The following is a 14,654-nucleotide window of genomic DNA, read 5'->3' as shown; positions in this document are numbered from 1 at the left end:
GGATGGTTCCCTGCCTTATACTGCCTTAAAGTAAAGTGACAGTTGGGTGTACATCAGGCATTACAGTGAATTAAAATGGTTATTTTTGAAGTGGTAATATGGCATCTGTCCTTTGGGAAAAGGAGCACCTTGTGAATTGAATTACTCAATACCAGTAGCTGACTGGGGTTTAAAATAGAGTTGGCTCTCCATATCCACAGATTTTTTTTAAATGCACAGATTCAATCATCAATGGCTTGAAAATATTCCAAAAAGATAGTAATTCCAAAAAGCAAACTTTGATTTTGCCATTTTATGTAAGGGACACCATTTCACTGTGCCACTGTATTTAATGGGATTTGAGCATCTACTGAGTTTTGTAATTATCATTGGTCCTGGAATCAAAGGGCCACTTTGTTTATTGTGTTCACACATCACTGTCAAAGGGCTCCCAAGATGATGAACAACAAATAAAAGCATTTGAAACAGCACAGATTTGTTAAATTTAATTTTTTTAAAAAATATACATTAAAGTACTCTTTAAAGATTTTTTAAAACAGTATAAAACAAGGCTTAAATTATAATTTAAAAACAAGAAATTAGTCATAAAAACATTAATGGTCATGTTATAATTTTTCCTATCCTAATAACAATATTTTGGAAACTGTAAAAAAACATAGACCACATGTTGCATGGGAATGCAGTCCTTAGAGAAGTTCATTTCTTTGGAGTGTATTTGGGAGTTGTAGTTGAATGAAAGGAATGTTTCCAAACTCAATATGGGACTACTGAACTCCACTGTAGTCGCAATATCCCAGAGTGCAAATGTCACTTCTGCTTTTACTGCGGTGATCAACTAACTCTGCAAAATCAGATATGAGAGCAAGGGGCAGATTTTAGCAAGGAGAAAGCTTCCTTTCCTGTGAAATTTTTGTATTGCTCCAACAATGCAGTTCTTTATGCAGGCAATATTAAAAATGTAAGCAGATGTGTGTTAATCAATAAAGACTGAGAGAATTCCTCCAGGGTTGGGTTGGCAAGTCCCGAACACCTGTGGGTTTTGCATTTAAGAATTGATTGTGACAGACAGGGAATGCTTTTAAATGCAACAGGGTTCTTATAGCAGTTGCCTTGCCAAAGGTGCTAATGCTTTTTATCTTTTAAAGAGAAAGCAACACACATACAGAAGCGGAGGACAAGACTTGCTTGTCTTGTTTTTAATCAGCAGTTACCAAGGGCTTGTAGCCAGAGGGTTTTCACTTCTGCAAAATCTGTTGCTTGTTTGGATTCCCGAGAAGTGAATTTCTTTTTCTCTCTCCCTATAAAGTTTGCCATCAAAAGTTAGCAAGCATGCTGGCAGTACCTATCATAGAATCATAAGTGTTGGAAGAGACCCCAAGGTCCATCCAGATCAACCCTATTCTACCATGCAGGAACTCACAATCAAATCACCCCTGAGAGATGGCCATCCAGCCTCTGTTTAAAGACCTCCAAAGAAGGAGACTCCACACTCTCCGAGGGAGCGTGTTCCACTGTTGAACAGCTCTTACTGTCAAGAAGTTCCTGCTAATGTTGAGGTGGAATCTCTTTTCCTGTAGCACCCATCCATTGTTCCGGTTCCTGTTCTCTGGAGCAGCAGAAAACAAGCTTGTTCCATCCTCAGTGTAACACCACTTGACATACTTAAACAGGGCTATCACATCGCCTCTTAACCGTCTCTTCTCTTGGTTAAACATATCCAGCTCCCTAACTCTCTTATCATAGGGCATGGTTTCCAGACCTTTCACCATTTTGATTGCCTTCCTCTGGACATGTTCACTCCAACTTGTCAACATCCTATTTGAATTGTGGTGCCCAGAACTGGACACAGTATTCTGGTGAGGCCTGACCAAAGCAGAATAGATTGGCACTATTACGTCCCTTGATCTAGACACTATACGTCTATTGATGCAGCCTAGAATCACCTTGGCTTTTTAGCTGCCACATCACACTGTTGTCTCATGTTCACTAGGACTCCTAGATCTCTTTCACATAAGGTCTTGTTAAGCCATGTGTCCTCCATCCTATATCTATGCATTTCATTTTGTCTACCTAAATGCAGTACCTTACATTTCTTCCTGTTGAAATTAATTTTGTTAGTGTTGGCTTAGCTTTCTAATATATTAAGATCATTTTGAATTTTAATCCTCTTTTCTGAGTTATTAGCTACTCCTAATTTGGTGTCATCTGCAAATTTGATAAGCATGCCCCCTATTCTTTCCTCCAAGTTATTGATAAAGATGTTGAATAGCACTGGACCCAGGACAGAACCCTGGGGCATCCCACTGGTCACTTTTTCTAGGAGGAGGAGGAGCAGGAGCCATTGCTGAGCACCCTTTGGGTTCGGCTGGCTAATCGCTTGCTAATCCCCCTAACAGTTCCATAGTCTAGCCCACATTTTACTAGCTTATTTGCAAGAATATTGTGGAACACTTTTTCAGGAAATCACTTGGGAACTGGACGTTCATCCAAAGGTCTTAAGTTCACATGTAACTTTTTGTGCTGTCCCCATACTACTGTTGGGACTGTGAGCCTTCAGGGAAGGCCAACCTATCATGGATTTCCTTGGCAAGATTTTGCTTAGGAAGTGGTTTGCCATTGCCTTACTCTGAGGCTGAAAGAATATGACTTGCCCAAGGCAACCCAGTGCACTTCTAGGGCTAAGAAGGGATTTGAAGTCTGGTCTTCCAGAATCCTGGTCCATCACTTAAACCATTACACCACACTCCCATTTTACCATATGTTTTACCAGACTCAGGACAGCCATTTGACCCATGTTGCACATCCCAGGTATATCTTGCTTGTGGGTTCATTTTACAGTGAGAAGTATGAGTCATGGCAGTTCATCTTTGCTTCCTCCTCCATCCTCAGTTCTTATGTACACTGATTAATGCAGATGCTATGAAAGGCATATTGTAATGTAGCAAAAGTATATAAACTGTAAGCCTTTGACATCACCTGTTAGGAGGATATTAATTGACACTTGGTTACTAACACAATTTGTATATTGCCTTTTACATAGATTTGTTATTAAACTTCCTATTTTTCTACATTTCTTTTTATATTTCTGTTATTAGTATGTCTTATTATATACACTTGTAGTTTATGTTGCCCATTAAGATTATTAACATGATTACAGAGTAGCATTATATATAGCTTGCTATATGATAGTCAGTCTCAGATTATCACTAGACCAGGATGGTTATTGTTAATACACTTATTGTCAGGTTTCCTTGTTGTTGCTTTGCATAGTCCATGGCATGGCATGCAGCCATACCTGTCTTGCTGCGTATGGCATGCAGCTATACCTGCATGGCTTCCACTGATACCTGTCTGTCTGGCTTTCTCTTTGCTATACAGGTGCCTAGTGTGGAAGCTAAATCAATGGTTTCCAAATTATCTTTCTTCAGTTTCCATGAAACCCTATCGGTAGCAAAGAATTGTGGGCTCATGTGCACCTTTGTCAGGCCACCTTGGGCCACAGTGTCCCCTTTTGTGAACTGAAAATGAGTCCCAGAAGAATGCTCCCCTAGGTTTCCTGGTGAAGCAGGTTAAGCAGCAGGCAAACTCTCAGGAAAGGTTCATCCCCCATCTTCTCATGCAGATCAATATTCTGAAAAATCCAAAAACTATTGAGGAAATAACAATAAATCAACTCCATAACAGATGTGCCAAGTCAGCCTGGATGGCACACTGGAGCATTGCTGATCCAAGGGAAGTTGCACATCATGTCTCTATTAGCATGGCAATGGACAGTATTGACTGTTGCATCATTGTGAGCCCGCCTGCCAGTCTTAGTCTACAGGATTATTATTTTTGGAAGAATAAGCCTAGGATGCCCAGGTTTTTCTGCCCCAGAAATGCTCACACTCCCCCTTGGAGATGTGAGGGGCAATTTTAGAACTACATCTTGCCATTTTAGGACCAAGGGAGGCCTTCTTTCACAGGAAGTGATCTGAAAGCCAGCTGGGTCACTTTCTGATGAAAAAAAAATGGCCCATAGAAGGACAAAACTGCAGCACTATTGCGCTCCCCCACACCCTGGGGAACTTCAGGGGCAATAATAGATAAATGAGAGGATAACCAATATGACCTCCTAACCCCAAACAGTTGCCCACTCTGCAGTAAAGAGTGCTGTTCATATTCTAGTCTCCTACTTTGATCATGATCAATGCACACTTGTCAGAAAATGTCTGCCATTACCTTATCAGGGGAGAGGGAAGTGCAAGTCTTGATGTTGCTGGACTGCAACACCCAGCAGCCTCAAGGTGAGGAATTCTGGGAGGAATGCAACCCAGCAACATCTGGAGGCCTGTTTGATTCCTAATCCCTGCTGTGTGTGGTGATGCAGATTGTTTTGTTTTGTTCCCCCTCTGTTGAATTTCTGTCTTTTTTCTTCCCTTGACAGGAAGCTCTTATGAGAAGCACTGAGAGCATTGTAAGCCAACAAAGAACAAAAACGTCCCAGCAGCTGGTTGTGTATGTGTGTGCTTATTTTGTGGCTTTGAATTCTCACTGTAGCTGTTAGAGTGGTTCCAGCTGCCTTTCAAAAATCAGTTAGTTGCACGGGGATGGCAGGGGGAGCTGGGCTGATGAGACAGTAACCTACTTTCTGTTTCTGGTTGACAGACCAGATGGAGACCAGCAAATCTGCAAACAGCCAGCAGTGCGTGAGAAGTTGCCTATGGCAGTTTGTCCTCCCACTGTTGCCAATGGCAGTCGAATGTTCATTGAATTGTCCATTGGCTTTCAGAGAGGCCACCCTTTCAGAGGGTACTTTCCTTGCATTTATCTAACTGCCTAGTTACTACAGGTTGAGTCTCCCTTATCCGAAATGCTTTGGACAAGAGTTTTTTTTTTCAGATTTTGGAATATGTGCATATACACTTGGAGATAGAACCCAGGTCTAAACATGATATTCATTTATGTTTTGCATATAAGTTATGAATGTCTATGTGTGTATTTGTTATCCCTTCAAGTTGTTTCCAACTTATTGTGAACCCAAGGCAAACCTATCATAGGACTTTCTTGGCAGGTTTCTTCACAGGGGGTGTGCCATTGCCATCCTCTGAGGGTGAGAGCATGTGACTTGTCCAAGGTCACCCAGTGGGTTTTTATGGCTGAGCTGGGATTCAGACCGTGCTCTACAGAGTCATAGTCCAGTACTCAAACCACTCCACCACACTGACTAAAGGTAATTTTAGAGACAATATTTTGAATAATTTTGTGCATGAAGCAAAGTTTGTGTACACTGAACCATCAGAAAGCAAAAGTGTCACTATCTGAGCTACCCTTGTGGACAATTTTGGATTTTGGAATTCCAGATAAGGGAAGTTCAATTCCTATTCATTAATCTATTTATATACCATTTTATAGCTGAAGATCTCAGAGTGGTGTACAATAAAATCTATAAACAAATAAATACAGCAGAAGCCCAACTCTCTTACAGGTGCACCTAATTTCATAGATGGAGCACTCCTTACCCTGGGATGGTGATTGACCCTTCAGATATGGCTGGACTGAAGTCCCCATCATTTTCCACCATGGGGTATCCTTGCAACTGCTGGGACTTGCAGTCCATCAATATATGGAGGTCTACATGATTTCCCCCACAGTGGTGTTTGCCTGCATGATGCTTATCATGATGGAAAGTCAAGATGTTCTTCAACTGTATCCATTCTTACCTTCCTGCTGTTGGTGAACTTTATTTCAATTGCTTTCTTGGTGATTCCACACATTTACTCAATGACAGCCTCCTGTTTCCCACAGAAAGGATACTTTGGCAGGAAGCTAATCCTAGCACCCAAAATGAGTTTGTGGCTACATGCATGTCTGCAAACATATCATTCTTCACTTGTAGTTCATAGTTAAGCCAGGAAGGGTAGTAGTCCAATGAGTGACTCATTTGACAAAACAGCAAAAGATTCTGGCTAGAATCTTGTTGGTGTCCTAATGTACAAATTTCTTTGCAGAATCAGCTGGACATTTTGGCTAATTTGGTGTTTTGGCTCAATTGCACAGTGTTGCCATGCAGAGATTTAGCCTATTCACCTCTGATGTTAGAGCTTGGCCTTTTTACATGACTTCTGGCTGGTTTAGCAGCATCTTTGGAGGTGGGAGGAGTATTGGCAAAGTACAGGTTTGCACTCAGGTGTCATGTTTGCTTCCTGGTATCTCTATTTATTTAATTATTTGTAATTAAAAGGATCTTGGAGAGACCTTTTTTCCTGACTTTGCAACAGTGCATGCAGGACAAGAAAGTGATAATTCTACACTAATTAATGACGGAGTTTAAAAGGATGCAATCCTTGTTATGTGCAGCTGGAATGTGAGTCACAGAACCACTTTGGCAGCAAGGTTCAAACCATTTTCCAGAAGCAAGCAGCTGGTATGTTGAGCCTGCTTCCATACAGAATGCAAATTTTCAGATAAGTGCTCTTTCCCCATGCCCTTGCATAGTGTGAATCAGAGTGCTGTATGTGCATACATTTCTTTGGCAAAATTAAAGTTATGGTACTTGAGTCTCTTGTTATTGTTAACTGCCCTCGAGTTGATGAAGACTCATGGCAACCCTGTGGATGAGACATCTCCCCAAAATCCTGTTCTCCATTAGTTTGCTCAGGTCCAGCAAATTCAGTCCCATGCTCTCCCTGATTGAATCTAGCCATCTATGTGTTGTCTTCCGCCCTTTCTGCTATCTTCCACTTTTCCAAGCATTAATGTATTTTCTAATGAGTTGTGTCTTCTCATGATGTGACCAAAGTACGGCAGTCTCAGTTTGATCCTCTTGGCTTCCTGAAAGAGTTCAGGCTGGATCTGTTCTAGGACCCATCTGTTTGTCCTTTTGGCTGCCCACAGTATCCTTAGCACTCTTTTCCAGCACAACATCACAAAAGAGTTGATTTTCTTCTTATCTACTTTCTCTACTGTCCAGCTCTCACATCCTTACATGGTGATGGGAAATACAGTGGTTTAGATGATTCTGACTTTGGTGCTCGATTGTATATGTTTACGGTTTAGGATCTTATCTAGTTCTTTAATCGCTGCCCTTCCTATTTCTATTCTTCTGAGTTCTTCCTCCATTTTGATCAATATTTGATCCAAGGTACGGGAAGTCTTCAACTATTTTGATTTTTTCATTATCTAGGTTGAATTTTTGTGGTCATTTTTTTTAATGCTCAGCAGTAAGCCTGCCTTTGCACTTTCTTGTACAAACTCCTGGGGTCTGTTACCCCAAGAAATATAAAAGATTTGCCCCTCAGCCTCTTGTTTCACTGAAGTGATAGTGAATCTTCCAGTCATAGATCTGAGATGTAGCCACACTGCACAATTATAGCACTTTGATGCCACTTGAGTTAGAATCATAGAACCATACAGTTGGAAGAGACCACAAGGGCCATCCAATCCAACCCCCTGCCATGCAGGAACTCACAATCAAAGCATCCCTGACAGATGGCCAGCCATGGCTCTACCCTGCCGACCCTGGGATTACTAATTTGTTACAATACTGAGCATCCTCCATTCTGCTCTCTTGAATTACAGCATTAGAGCTCTGCAGAAAAAGAATTCTAAGTACATCGTGAAACTTATGGTGAAGTATTTTCTCTTTTGGAACTAGTAAAATGTTTATTAAGACCAGGTTGTACTCACTGAAAACAGGAAGAGCAGCCTTGGATGAAGATTCATAAACAAGGCAATACAGCCGTCCCTCTGTTTGCACAGACTTTGAATCTGCATCCCTCGCTTTCTTGCGAGGGACAGAGGGACTTAAAATGGGGCATGCGCTGCTATTCAAACCAATAGGGCTTGAATATCAGTGGATTTCCGATTTTGTGGGGGTGGGGGTCCAGAATCCCTTTTGAAGTATCCCTGCAAAAACGGAGGGGTGACTATATTCAGAATCAGAGATCTGTAATTGTGGTGCCTCCATGAGACATATAAAAGCTTATGCAGCTAACAAATACACACAACTAAGGTGTATTTCTCATACTGGAGGGTGCTGCTGTCTTTGGGAAGGGGTGGGAGTGGGATTGTCATTCCTTGTGATGATACCTGCGGCAGATGAGAACCTTGGCACTAGCCAATGGGGGCAAAAAGTGTTGTAGTGTCCCGCGGGAGACATAGTGTTTGGTGACCAGTGGGGCCACAGGTAAACAGAGGGGTTATAAGATATAAAAGTTTAATTCAGGTTCTGTGAGAACTTATTCTGCAAGTTAACATATATAAAGCTATAAAAAACAGTTACAAAGACAAGCTAAATAAACTGTATCACTAATAAAGTATTTATGCACCTTATCTATTGTGAACATCACCCCCTAAAAGAGATACTGTATTCAGACTGGCTTGTGAATAAATGTATTACTTTGTTTCAACAAGCAGCTGTCTGAAGTGATTTCAGAAATGCATTTAAAATGCTACCAACACAGAGAAAGGTCTTTTGGGTTTGGGGCACATTAGATGATGGGTGGGTGGCTGCTAAAGAATTGTTGGTGCCTTGCTGGGGAGAAAATTGAAACCTAAAGGGCTGGCATCTAAAGAGAGTTATAGCATAAGAGACACTTAAGAGAGTCCCGAGTTCGAGTCTTGCAGTGAAGAATTGATGGCATCAACTTTGCATAATTAGTTGCCCATTGTGGTGCCATCCGAGAAAATTGTTGGCTGGGTAAGTCTCACCCTGTGACAGATTGGTGGCAGCAGTGGCACACAGTGAAAAGGAGTGAAAGGTTTTTTAAAAATTTGGCAGTGCCACGTTGTCACTGTCACAATACATTGCTGAAGAGTTCAGAGTTAAACTTTATTTCCAAATATTCTGCTTACCTCATCTTACCTAGTCTTTATTATTGTGATTGTTTTCATCAGAGTACTACACTTCAGTTTTTTTATTACAATATTTGTGGTTTCTGTTTTCATTTCCCCCCATAGTCTCAGTTTGCAGAACCTAGGATTTGTGGATGCAGGTAACATAAGATGCAACAACATACAGTTCTCTCTGTATAGGGTCCTACAACCCTGAAACAATTGTCTCACTCTACCTAATAATAGAGATGTGGTATGTCCATCTTTAGGTGGGTGTGGGTGTGTTTGATCAAGTGAGAGAACTCTTGCTTTTTTTTTATTTGTTGATCCATATTGTAAATAAAATAATGATAAATATTACTATTTGGCAAACAAAATTTTCATATCTGTTTGCCAAATGGCTGTGGCTGGAGAGAAAAGGTGCACCCCCCATCTTACTCCCTAAATTTCGTAACACTTCTTCTCTGTTTGTATTTAAATTAAATAACATTTATATTCCCACCAGGTTATTGTGGTGTACGAACTTAAGGCACCCTAGTTCCAGGATTCGGCATAATTCATACACTTCTGATGTAAGAGCTGTCCCAGTAAAAATTGTAATATTCCTGTTGAAAGCAAGGGAGGCATGCTAGGTTAGTGTGAGCCCAGAATTGGCTTTCAGTGTTATGCCAAGAATCTAAATTGCTATCATACCATGTCACACAATGGATTTCCAGGGTAACTTGAGACCCAAGAACACAAATTGTGTAGTGGAGCCAGAAAGCAGGACTCGTATGATTAAAGCCTCAGGTTTATCATCATCATCATCATCATCATCAGGGACTGTGAGTTCATTTGCCACCTCTTCCTTGCTTGGCATCCTCTGTGGATTCATCTGCAGTCTCCAAAGTAGCAAGAAGCAAAACTTTTGCCCAGCAGCAGTGTATTGTTAAGAGCTATGCCTGTTGTAATTCAAAGTATTGGGGGGAGTGAACAGGACCCTTTAACTTTACCAAAGACCTGCTACTGACCCCTATTTGGAATCTCTCTGGGGGGTTTGCCCTAGAAACTGACTAAAAGGGCCCACACTTCAAAATTTATCACTGCATTACTGACACTGCACTATCATCTTGTAGGTTGCCAATGACCTTGATTAAATATCAAGTCCAGATCCTCATCACCAAGCCAGTATCAATATGGCCTTGGTATTGACGGCAGCTCATGTGTGAGTGAATGTCCAGCCTTCAATTGGTACATAAGCAACCCCTCTGTGACCCTGGCCTATTCACAGTATCCAAGACCCACTTCCATAAGGAACTCCATTGAGTGAGTGAGGAGAATGTGCAGCCACTCACACAATAGTGTGCCATGTGGCTGTAGTGTCCCAGAAGACACTAGATCTTCCCAAGATAGAAGTGTTGGCTCCCCAAATCCATAAAAGGTCTTTTTCTAATATGTAATAATAAAAGAGGGTGTCTGTGTGTCCAAGATCCATAAAAATCACAGATCTCTTGCTAACAGACAATACTAAATGTCTCTCTGGGTCAGCAACACAGCCATAATTCATCAGGATAACATCTCAAAATGCCTTATTTCTCTCATCTTCTTCTAGTAATGTGTATATGTTGTGTGCCTTCAAGTCATTTCCAATCCTACAGTTAACCTATCGTGAGGTTTTCTTGGCAAGATTTGTTCAGAGGAGATTTGCCATTACCTTCCCCTGAGGCTGAGAGTATGTGACTTGCCAAGTTCACTCAGTGGGTTTCATGCTTGCAAATGAGTACTTGCCACATGTGAGAAGAGGATCAATCCCTGTGTTTGAAGTAGCTATACAAACTGCATCTGTCATCTTTTGTGGTTGTTGGTGGCTCTTTCTGGGAGGACCTGAGACCTGTTGGTCATTGCGTTAGGTTTTTGTTTTTTGCCACAGTTGCAGTGCTTTTTCACAGTTAATGGCAATATGATTCCACTTGGATGCATCCTATAGGCTTTCAAGTCCATGTGACTTTCCCAAGTGGGTTTCATGGCCGAGCAGAGAGTTAAATTCTGGTCTCCAGAGTCAGTAGTCCCAAAACTCAAACCACTGTGCCATGCTGGCTCTCTTAAAGTGTACTTATAACACTAGAATTGTGTAGTGTGAAGGGACCCCTGTATACCATTCCACCTCAGTTTCCTGACCAAGCATTCAGGAAGGCCTGGAATAATGCCTTCCTGTGTTGTCAAGCCTTTGCCAGGAGTGCCCTAATTATTGGCTGCTTCTCCTCCCTTGGCTTTTTGTTTAATTACGTAAGCTGTGATTTAATTAGCTGTTGCACAATAGATAATGTAATGCATAGTACACATATAGCCTTGTGCTTGTAGAATGCCATGAGAGGGATGCGGGTAGAGACAAAGTTTGTGTGCTGTATTGATCCCGCTAAAGCAGAGGTGGGCAAAGTGCAGTTTGTTGGCCATATGCAGGATTGGGCCGCTGAAGTCAAGCCACGTGACATTTAAAGAAATGACATGCGTGCCGCCCTGCACCGTGAACACGCAGCCCATTGTTTGCAATGGGCTGCGAGCATACCTGGATTTACCCTTACATGGGAGATCTGGAACTGATCCCCGCATAAGGGAAGGGCCCGCTGTATAGCAAATTTTATTCTCTAATGGGAGAAGGACTGTAATTCAACAGCAATGCAAGCTTTGCAGGACACCTTGTGGAGGTGTGGTATTTTATCTCTAACCTAAACATTCTACTGCTTGGAGATAACTGAGCAAGCCTTCCCCATCTTGTGGGTCTTCTGACACCTTCCCATTACCAGCTCATTCAACCGTTCTTCATATGTTTTTTTTTCTCCATTTCATATCCTTGCTACTTTTCAGAACCTACTTCAGCTTGTCTATATGCTTCTTACAGTGAAGTGCCCAAAACTGAATGTAGTCCTCCAGATGAAGCCTGACCAGGGCAGAATATAGTGGCCTTTTACTTTCCACAACTTGGTAACTATGCATCTATTAATGTAGGCTATAACATCATTTGTCTTCTTTTCTGCAGCATCACACTGCTGGGTTGTGTTCAGCATATGATCAACAATAATCCCAAGGTCCATTTCACATTTACCACTCTTGAGCCATGTATCCCTCCTTCCTGTACCCATGCATTTGGCTTTTGTGGTCTAAATGTAGAATTTAACATTTGAACTTCAATTTATTAATTTCTGTCCCGATTTTCTGTTTCATCTAGGTACTTTTGTATTCTGTTCTATTTTTCAGGGTGTTAGCCACCCCTCCCAGTTTTGTATCCTTTGCAAACTTGAAAAGAGTTCTCTCCATCTAACTCATTGATAAAAATGTTGAACTGTAATGGTCCTAGGACAGTCTGTAGTAACCTGGTGGCTTCTGGCTACCTGTCTTCAGAGCGAAAATCTGCTAGGAGTTCCCCGTCATTCCAGGCAGGCCCTTGCCTCTCCAAGCCAGCCTCTTGGTTTCTCTTTTTCTCTCTCTGTGCAAGCCTTGGCCCGCCGCCAGACAGAGCTGGAAGATTCTGCCTTTGCAAGGCTGCCAGTTTCAATGATTATATTACGATTCCCCAAAGAGTTGGCCTCTCTCTTCTCTCTCCCTTCCTGTTCCTCCTCTCAACTGGCACTTGAGATTGCTAATTGAAGGCAGACATTCCAGCTCAGAGCAGGACTGGGAGACCTGTCGCTTTCCCTGCTTTTAATACATTATATGATCCCCTCCGCTTGCAAAAAAACCCTATCTCCCATAGAAGCACATACTGCTTTCCAGTGGAAGAGGTGGTAGTGGCAACTGCAGTGTCCCAGAGCTACTACTTTAAGGTAGGTCTGGAAGCCTAACAGACAGCAGTACAAGATAAAGAGTTTCTCTCTTACAAAACTTGAACTTCTTCTTTTATTTCTCTTTCTCTCTGCTTCTCTCTTTATGCTGTTCCTACCCCTTTGCAAGTTTCCAAAAGATTTGGCCAGGCTTACCAGGAGTTTCAGGTTGGGAATATCCCTTTTTTGAGATTAGCAGGAGATTTGAGGACTTGCAGCTGTCAGTCTTGGGAAGACGGAAAAGTTTGCAAGGGATATCCCAGTAAATAACTTGAGCCAGTCCTTCCCTCTCCCCCGTCTCTAGCAACTGGGGTAGGCTGGGGATAAGAGGAGGAGGGAGGGGTGGCGCTTTGGCACACAAGACAAATAGCTTGGAAACATATGGAAAGAGAAGACTGGTGCCTTATTTGCACTCCAAGTATAGCTGTTAAAACCTTCCAGGCCCTGCGTGTCTTGCCAGATCGATCTTAATTTTTTCAAGCTGGAGTAATTGATCAACTTGCAGGAAATGACTCCATAATATCTGTCCCAAGTGTCCCAAAATGCATGTTGTGCATTTTGAAGAGACAAAAATGGTGAAAGGTCTGGAAACCATGAGGAGCGTCTTAGAAAGCTGAGTATACAGTGGGCCCTTGGTATCTGCTGAGGTTTGGTTCCAGATTCCCCCATGGATACCAAAATCTGTGGATGCTCAAGTCCCATTAAATACAATGACACAGTAAAATGGTGTCCCTTATATAAAATGGTAAAATGGAGGTTTGATGTTTGAAATTTATACATTTAAAAAATATTTTCAAACCGTGGATGTTTGAATCCATGGATAAAAAAATCGATGAATAGGCAGGGCTGACTGTATTTAGCTTGTGGAAGAGATGGTTTCACTGGCCCGACGTGCAGAGGTCAGTGCGACCAAAAATGCCATCTTCCAAGTGGTCACAGGAAGCGAGGGGTTCGAAGGGAGCCGTAAAGAGGGCTGCCAAGACGAGCTGAAGGTCCCAAGCAGGCGACGGGGTGGCTGTTGGAGGCTTGAGGTTTTTGAGTTCTTTGAAGAACCTTTTCACTAAGGGGTCAACAAAAAAGGAGGGGCGACTATAAAATTGAAAGTGGGCACAAATGGCCGCCAGGTAGCATCTCAAGGAGGAGGAAAGGCCAGAGCTGGAGAGGGAGTTCAGGAACTCGAGGACAATGGGGACATCAACCTCCACGGAGGATAATCCCCTGTCAGATGGGAAGGACAAAAATTTGTTCCACTTCAGAGGGTAGGAATGCTGGGTGGAAAGTTTATGGGAAGCCAGGATGATATTTAGAACTGGACCTGAGAGACGATTCGAGGGAGAATCCTACAGGCAGTGAGGCAAAGAGTCTTGATGTCTGGGTGGCAAACCTGACCATTGTGGAAGGGCTGCTTATACTTGGACTTTGACTGACACTTTCCAGAACTGGAATATTGTTGGGGAGGGAAGCATTGTTGTTGGTAATCAGAGGGCTGATTAGGCCTACCCTGGTTGGGGGGGGGGGGTAGTAAGGCTTTTGCCATCCCGAATGATGTTGGTAGGGATGGGCAGACCGAGAGGTTATTGACGATGACATACCACATTTACAGGCTGTATATCTCATCTTGTTTTTGAAAACAAGTTTGTCATCAGGTCCTTGTGAAAAAGGCCAGAGGCATTGAAAGGGACCTCTTCAATGACGTGTTTGGCCTGCAGTGTCAGGTCGGAAGATCTGAGCCATGCGTGGTGATGGAGGGCGATGGCTCCTAAGAGTTGCCTGGCAGCACAATCAGCTGAATTGATTTCGGCCGAGGTGATTTGTTGGGTGGTCAGAGTGTGCCTCAGCGTGAATCAAAAGGCCTAGGCGCTTCTTCTCCTCCGAAAGGTCATCATAGAGGAGAAGAGCCCGTTCCCACAAGTGTTGTTGGTAGGCGGCCGTACAGGTCTCATAATTTGCAACCTTGAGGTCCACAATGGCTGAAGCATAAGACTTAGCCATGGAGTCCAGTCTGAATCCCTCTGGGTCATTTGGGGTTGAAGCTGCTTTAGG

At 42.5% G+C, this 14,654-nt stretch overlaps 1 protein-coding gene across 4 annotated transcripts in view; it reads left to right on the top strand.

Moving 5' to 3' along the window:
• The window catches only part of LOC149317703 (protein tyrosine phosphatase type IVA 3-like), a 111,771-nt gene that overhangs the window by 27,721 nt on the left and 69,396 nt on the right, over positions 1-14,654 (top strand). Inside the window, exon 1 of one of the 4 annotated variants that reach the window (XM_089518055.1) lies at positions 12,597-12,614. The exons of the other annotated variants lie outside the window; for them this stretch is intronic. The gene's annotated coding sequence lies outside the window, so the exon portion shown is untranslated. Of the gene's footprint in view, positions 1-12,596; positions 12,615-14,654 lie in introns of those variants that run through there. 4 annotated transcript variants of the gene reach the window in all.

The sequence above is a fragment of the Sceloporus occidentalis genome, unplaced genomic scaffold (assembly GCF_023333645.1).
Source record: "Sceloporus occidentalis isolate IW3139 unplaced genomic scaffold, rSceOcc1.0.p SCAF_3, whole genome shotgun sequence".
Classification (NCBI taxonomy): Eukaryota; Metazoa; Chordata; class Lepidosauria; order Squamata; family Phrynosomatidae; genus Sceloporus; species Sceloporus occidentalis.
Note: the sequence above shows the minus strand (reverse complement) of the source record. Positions and strands in the feature narration are given on the sequence as shown.